An 8578-nucleotide genomic window follows, 5' to 3' on the forward strand; every position below is an offset into this window, starting at 1 on the left:
ACATGGATAGAGCAGGGGCAGGAATGGATGCTGCAGGTCCCGGGGTTCAAATGTTTTAGTCGAAGTAGGGAAGGAGGTAGAAGAGGGGGAGGGGTAGCATTATTGGTCAGAGATTGTATCACAGTGTCAGAGAGGAGGTTTGATGAGGACTTATCTGTTGAGGTAGTATGGGCGGAGATTAGAAATAGGAGAGGAGAGGTCACCCTGTTGGGAGTCTTTTATAGACCTCCTAAAAGTTCTAGAGAGGTTGAGGAAAGGATTGCGGAGTCAATCCTGCTTAGGAGTGAAAGTAATAGGGCAATTGTTATGGGGGATTTTAACTTGACTAATATTGACTGGAATTGTTATAGCTCTAGCTCGTTAGAGGGGTCAGTTTTTGTTCAAAGCGTGCAGGAAGGTTTTTTGACTCAGTATGTAGACAGGCCAACTAGAGGTGAGGCTATATTGGATCTGGTGCTGGGAAATGAGCCAGACCAGGTGCTAGACTTGGAAGTTGGTGTGCATTTTGGTGATAGTGACCACAATTCGGTTACGTTCACCTTAGTGATGGAAAGGGATAGGCATGAACCTCGGGCCAATGGTTTTAGCTGGGGGAAGGGTAATTATGAGGCTATTAGGAGAGAATTAGGAAACATAGGTTGGACTAGGAGATTACAGGGACTGGGAACGTCCGACATGTGGAGTTTTTTCAAGGAGCAGCTACTGCGAGTCTGTGATAGGTATGTCCCTGTCAGGCAAGGAGGAATTGGTAGGGCTAGGGAACCGTGGTGCACCAAAAAAGTTTCTTTGTTGGTTAAAAAGAAAAAGGAGGCTTATGTTCGGATGAGACGTGAGCACTCGGGTAGTGCACTAGAAAGCTTTAGATTGGCTAAGAGGGAGTTGAAGAGCGAGCTTAGAAGGGCTAAAAGGGGACATGAGAAGACTTTGGCGGATAGGGTTAAAGAGAATCCTAAGGCGTTCTATAGGTATGTCAAGAACAGAAGGTTGGTTAGGGCAAGTTTAGGGCCAGTTATAGATGGCAGAGGGAAGTTATGTGTGGAACCGGAGGAGATTGGTGAAGCATTGAACCAATATTTCTCTTCGGTGTTCACGCAAGGGGACATGAATATAGCTGAGGAGGACACTGGGTTGCAAGGGAGTAGAATAGACAGTATTACAGTTGATAAGGAGGATGTGCAGGATATTCTGGAGGGTCTGAAAATAGATAAATCCCCTGGTCCGGATGGGATTTATCCAAGGATTCTCTGGGAGGCAAGAGAAGTGATTGCAGAGCCTCTGGCTCTGATCTTCAGGTCGTCGTTGGCCTCTGGTATAGTACCAGAAGATTGGAGGTTAGCGAATGTTGTCCCATTGTTTAAGAAGGGGAACAGAGACTTCCCCGGGAATTATAGACCGGTGAGTCTCACTTCTGTTGTCGGCAAGATGTTGGAAAAAATTATAAGGGATAGGATTTATAGTTATTTGGAGAGTAATGAATTGATAGGTGATAGTCAGCATGGTTTTGTGGCAGGTAGGTCGTGCCTTACTAACCTTATTGAGTTTTTTGAGAAAGTGACCAAGGAGGTGGATGGGGGCAAGGCAGTGGACGTGGTATATATGGATTTTAGTAAGGCGTTTGATAAGGTTCACCATGGTAGGCTTCTGCAGAAAATGCAGATGTATGGGATTGGGGGTGATCTAGGAAATTGGATCAGGAATTGGCTAGCGGATAGGAAACAGAGGGTGGTGGTTGATAGTAAATATTCATCATGGAGTGCGGTTACAAGTGGTGTACCTCAGGGATCTGTTTTGGGGCCACTGCTGTTTGTAATATTTATTAATGATCTGGATGAGGGTATAGTTGGGTGGATTAGCAAATTTGCTGATGACACCAAAGTCGGTGGTGTGGTAGACAGTGAGGAAGGGTGTCGTAGTTTGCAGGAAGACTTAGACAGGTTGCAAAGTTGGGCCGAGAGGTGGCGGATGGAGTTTAATGCGGAGAAGTGTGAGGTAATTCACTTTGGTAGGAATAACAGATGTGTTGAGTATAGGGCTAACGGGAGGACTTTGAATAGTGTGGAGGAGCAGAGGGATCTAGGTGTATGTGTGCATAGATCCCTGAAAGTTGGGAATCAAGTAGATAAGGTTGTTAAGAAGGCATATGGTGTCTTGGCGTTTATTGGTAGGGGGATTGAATTTAGGAGTCGTAGCGTTATGTTGCAACTGTACACAACTCTGGTGCGGCCGCACTTGGAGTACTGTGTGCAGTTCTGGTCCCCACATTACAGGAAGGATGTGGAGGCTTTGGAGAGGGTGCAGAGGAGGTTTACCAGGATGTTGCCTGGTATGGAGGGGAGATCCTATGAGGAGAGGCTGAGGGATTTGGGATTGTTTTCGCTGGAAAGGCGGCGGCTAAGAGGGGATCTTATTGAAACATATAAGATGATTAGAGGTTTAGATAGGGTGGATAGTGATAGCCTTTTTCCTCTGATGGAGAAATCCAGCACGAGGGGGCATGGCTTTAAATTGAGGGGGGGTAGTTATAGAACCGATGTCAGGGGTAGGTTCTTTACCCAGAGGGTGGTGAGGGATTGGAATGCCCTGCCAGCATCAGTAGTAAATGCGCCTAGTTTGGGGGCGTTTAAGAGATCCGTAGATAGGTTCATGGACGAAAAGAAATTGGTTTAGGTTGGAGGGTCACAGTTTTTTTTTTTTTAACTGGTCGGTGCAACATCGTGGGCCGAAGGGCCTGTTCTGCGCTGTAATGTTCTATGTTCTATGTTCTATGTCAGGAATTCCTCTGAGAGGTCTAAAGCCAGTGTATCTCTGGGAGGAGTTCCTCAACAACAGCAAGTAGGTGTTTCAGGATAAGAGGAAAACACCTCGATAGTTTCCACAGCATGCTCTACCTCCCTTCTTCAACTCGAGAAATCTCTTGTCCAGATAATACCTTCAAGTAAATGAGTTTTTGAATAGTTCATCTCTGGAGAGTAGAATTTCAACTACATTTTTCAGGCAGTCCCAAATAAGTTTTCCTTTCTCAATTTGAATCTTGCCCTCTTTTATTACGAGGTAACTAAAATGGCAATTACCTCCTTTCTTGATGACAGTTACTATTGTTACAGTTTGTGCGCAAAAGCCCACCAGGTTTGAAGACCAATGGGAGTACAGGTTTTGTTGTTTTTCATCCATTCGATTGCTTGTTGCAGCTCTTCTCTCAGTATCTGTGGCATTCTTTACCCCAGAGGGGTTGCTGAGTATGTCCAAGGCTGAGCTAGGCAAATCTTTACTCAGGAAGGAAATCAAGGATAATAGGGATAAGGTGAAAAGTGGAGTTGAGGATTATCACATCAGATCAACCATGGTCTCAGTGAATGGCGAAACAGACTCGATGTGCTGAAGGGCCTACTTCTGTTCTTAAAGTCATTCTACCACCAAGTGCTAGAGGATAGCCTGGAAAGTATCAGCTGCCACTGTGGATTCATGGTTGACAAGTTGTTGGAAATGTTCTGCCCAGTATTGATGGATGATCTTGCCATTCTTAAAAAAAGAAACATCATCCTGTGAGCAAAAGGGATTTTGTACATTTTACCTTAATCCCAGGAGCTTCAAAAGGCTTCACATGTCATGATGGTCAGCATATTGTTGGATCTCTTGGTCTTGATGGATGTTCATCACCGGATGAACAAGTTGATGATCTGTGCAGCGGGCATGGGACCCCTGCATGGATCAAATGATATAGAAATCACTTAGATCTTTGACTTGAATAATGATATAATTCTGGGGGTGTTGGCGTTTTGATCCAGGATGCCTCTATGTGATTTTGTATTTGTTCTTCTGGAGGAATGAGGGTTTTTTTCTATAATGTTATTTGGCTACTGTTATACTCTTTCCAAGCATTCAGGTTAGCATGACAAAAGCAAAGGACAGGAGGCGACTTAGATTCACTTAAACAAATCTCCGTTTATTTAACACTTTAGATATCAAACTCAAACTTACAACAGTTGCAACACTCTAACTCTTCTACTGAATATTAACTCTTAACTGAACATTGACTCTTCACTGAACATTAACTCTAATTCTTTAACTGAAAACAGGTACTACCCGGTTTAGAATGAAATGGCCAGGTCCGTTCCCGATGTAGATTCCATCCTCGTGGTCCTTCTCTGAAGATGTTCTTCTGGGCACTCTTGTGATGGTTGATCTCTGAGGTATTGCTGAAGACAAAGGGCTGAAACATATGCCTTTATCCTCAAACTGTCCTAATCTTCCAGAAAGTTCTCTGGCACTCAGCCAATGGTGTCATTGGAAATCAATCACATTATCTGATCAGCCAATGGAGTTATTTATAAATGACTCCATAACACTCATCCAAAACTGCACATAAAACACATAGCTCTATCCCACATTTGGGTGTGGCTCCACCATGTCTAACTCAGGTTAAACAACTTCCCATATTTGGTCAACACATGAAGTGTCAGGTCACAGCTCACAGACCAGGTCACAGCTCACAGCAACTTTACAGCTTGCATCTGTGTTTGATTAGAGCTTGATCAAAATCCCAGCATGCATAACTCTCTGTCATAATTGCTTTTTAAAGACAATATTGCCATTATTGTTATTAAAATCATTGTTGTTGTCGTCCTTTCTCTGTCGGCAATAATGAGGCCATGATAAGCAATTTTGTCAGCAGGAAAGCACCATTTGTGAGCACCAGAGGAGAAGTGAAAGTCTGAAACATCCCTCAAGATTGTGCTTGTGAATTGTCATTCTAGTTATCTCATAATAAAAGAGGTCAGGGTTCAAACTGAGAAAGGAAATCTTATTTGTGACTGGCTGAAAAATGTACTTGAAATTCTTCTCTCCAGAGATGAACTATTCAAAAACTCAGTTACTTGAAGGTTAAATGAGGTCTATTATTTGGACAAGAGATTTTTTTGTTTAGAAAGGGTTCTAAACCTATCATCACAAAAGATAGAATCAAATCCTCTCGCTACTGAGTCAGTAGAGATGGAAGGAGTATAACTGATACAGGCAAAAACATGACAGATTCACATTCAAAAGAGTATCTATCAATTGTTCAACTTATATTATAAGATCCTGAAGGACTTGACAGGGTGGATATTAAGAGAATGCTTCCCCTTCTGGCAGTCTAGGAACAGGGGGTACAGTTTAAAAATATTTGTTTCCCATTGAAGACTGAGATAAGGAGATTTATTTTCTCTCAGAGGGTCATTATTCTGTGGAATTCTCTTTGCCAGAGAGGTGCGGAGCTGGGTCATTGAATATGTTCAAGCCTGAGTGAGATAGATTTTTGTTTAGCAAGGGAGTCAAGGGTTCAAGAAAGTGCCGACAGGAAAGTGAAGTTGATGCCACAATTAGATCAGTCATGATCTTATCAAATGATGGTGTTGACTTGAGGGGCCGAATGGGCTCTGTCTGCTCCTAATTCTTGTGTTTGTAGGTTGCAGGAGCTTTTAGTGCTGATTAACATACCAGGAGGAAAATCTCCCATCGATTTAACATTGGAGACCAGAGTATCAGTACGGACTGATACCCGTGTGCCCTCCTGGGAGCTCCAATGCAACCACAGCTCTGAAACTGTGCTCTGATGGTAGGAATGCCAGGGAACTAATTTCTTTTGGACTGGAGTTGAAATAGTGGAACTAATTTAGTGACTTTTACCCCTATATTCCCTTGTTGCAAAGATCAGAAAAAAAGTGCAAACTTATTTTAGAACATAGAAAAACTACAGCACAAACAGGCCCTTCGGCCCACAAGTTGCACCGGTCGTGTCCCTACCTACCTAGGCTTATAAATAGACTTACCTATAACCCTCAATCCTATTAAGTCCCATGTACTCATCCAGAAGTCTCTTAAAAGACCCTATCGAGTTTGCCTCCACCACCACTGACGGCAGCCGATTCCACTCACCCACCACCCTCTGAGTGAAAAACTTACCCCTGACATCTCCTCTGTACCTACTCTCCAGCACCTTAAACCTGTGTCCTCTCGTAGCAACCATTTCAGCCCTGGGAAAAAGCCTCTGAGAATCCACCCGATCTATAACTCTCAACATCTTGTAAACCTCTATCAGGTCACCTCTCATCCTTCGTCTCTCCAAGGAGAAAAGACCAAGCTCCCTCAACCTATCCTCATAAGGCATGCCACCCAATCCAGGCAACATCCTTGTAAATCTCCTCTGCACCCTTTCTATGGCTTCCACATCCTTTCTGTAACGAGGCGATCAGAACTGAGCACAGTACTCCAGGTGGGGTCTGACAAGGGTCTTATAAAGCTGCATCATTATCCCCCGACTCCTAAACTCAATCCCTCGATTGATGAAGGCCAGCACACCATATGCCTTCTTAACCACCTCCTCCACCTGCGAGGCCGATTTAAGCGTCCTATGGACCCGGACCCCAAGGTCCTTCTGATCCTCTACACTGCTAAGAGTCTTACCCCTGATATTATACTCCTTCATCCCATTTGACCTGCCAAAATGGACCACTACACATTTATCCGGGTTGAAGTCCATCTGCCACTTCTCCGCCCAGGGGCGGCACGGTAGCACAGTGGTTAGCACTGCTGCTTCACAGCTCCAGGGTCCCGGGTTCGATTCCCGGCTCGGGTCACTGTCTGTGTGGAGTTTGCACATTCTCCTCGTGTCTGCGTGGGTTTCCTCCGGGTGCTCCGGTTTCCTCCCACAGTCCAAAAATGTGCAGGTTAGGTTGATTGGCCATGCTAGAATTGCCCCTTAGTGTCCTGGGCAGCGTAGGTTAGAGGGATTAGTGGGCCTGGGTGGGATTGTGGTCGGTGCAGACTCGATGGGCCGAATGGCCTCCTTCTGCACTGTAGGGTTTCTATGTTTCTATGTTTCTTGCATCCTATCTATGTCACTCTGCAGCTTCTGACAGATCTCCATCTTTTTTACATTATCCTTGGAACTGAACTAGTCTTGAGTGTGCTGTAGGCCTACTCCTGTCACAGGCGTATTATTGAAATGGAAGGGACTGCCCAGGGCTGCCACGTCATTTCCTGCATGTCAGCCCATAGGACAGAGTTTCAGCTACTGCAGTTTGAGGATGCAACTGAAAACAAAGGAGAAACATTTTACTCAGAAAGAGTCTTGATTATGGAACTCGGTACCACAAGGAGTAGTTGAAGCGTAATAGTTGTGCAGATGTGTAACATCTACAAGATGTACTGCAGGAAATCATCAAGCCTCCTTCGAGAGCACATTCCAAAGCCGGTAATCTCTACCACCTAGAAGGACAAGCGATAGGCAGCAGGCGCATGGCCTCACCACCGCCCTGATGTGGAACTATAATCACTGTTCCTTCACTGTCACTGGACCAAACTCCTGGAACTTCCTAACGACACTGTTGGATGTACCTGCACCTCATGGTCTGCAGGGGTTCAAGAAGGCGGCACACCACCCCTGGCTCCAGGGCAAATTAAGAAAGGGCAACAAATGCTGCAGTGACGCTCATATTCCAAGACAAATTAAATAAAAGCGTGGGTGGCACTTAGGGGGAAGATAGATAAACATATATGTGGGAGAAAAGAATAGAAGGATAAGTTGATGGGACAAAATGGAAGAGGGGGTGAGAAGAGGCTCATGTAGAGCATATCAACACTGGCATGAACAAGTTGGCCAGATGGCTGGTTTCTGTGCTGTATTTTCTATGTGAAGGTACAATGTTAGAAGTGTATGGCCTGGTTTCTCTCTCAAGCTTGCAAGTGGGAAAACAGATAAACATTTATGTGGGGAAAAAGGAATAGAAGGACATGTTGATGGGGTGAAATGGAGAGGAATGGGAGGAGGCTCATGTGGAGCACATCAACACTGCATGAACATGATGACTGGTTTCTGCGCTCTAATTTCTATCTGAAGGTATTAGAAACATAGAAACATAGAAAAACTACAGCACAATACAGGCCCTTCAGCCCACAAAGTTGTGCCAAACATGTCCCTACCTTAGCGATTATGTTAGAAGTATATGTTCCTGTCTCAAGCCTGCAAGTGGGAAGATTATTCTATAACCATTGGGTTGTGGCTGGAACAAAAACAGAAAAATGCTGGAAAATATCAGCAGGTCTGACAGCATCCGAGGAGAGTAGAGCCAATATTTCGAGTCTAGATGGCCCTTCTCTGACTCTGACCCCCACTCTGACGAAGGGTCATCTAAACTCGAAATGTTGGCTCTATTCTCTCTCCACAGATGCTGTCAGACCTGCTGAGATTTTCCAGCATTTTTCTGTTTCAGATTCCAGCATCTGCAGTATTTTGCGTTTATTTTAGGGTTGCGGCTGGGGTTGGCTTTCAAACCGGACGGAAAGGTTAAATATTGGAGGAGGAGAGAGACATCTTTGTGCATGAGAGTCGCAAATGGGTCAATGGGGCCTCACAGCGCCAGGGGCCCGGGTTCGATTCCCGGCTTGGGTCACTGTCTGTGCGGAGTCTGTACATTCTCCCCGTGTCTGCGTGGGTTTCCTCTCGATGCTTCGGTTTCCTCCCACCATCCGAAAGACGTGCTGGTTAGGGTGCATTGGCCTTGCTAAATTCTCCCTCAGTGTACCCGAACAGGCGACGACG

The sequence above is a fragment of the Mustelus asterias genome, chromosome 15 (genome assembly GCF_964213995.1).
Source record: "Mustelus asterias chromosome 15, sMusAst1.hap1.1, whole genome shotgun sequence".
NCBI lineage: Eukaryota > Metazoa > Chordata > Chondrichthyes > Carcharhiniformes > Triakidae > Mustelus > Mustelus asterias.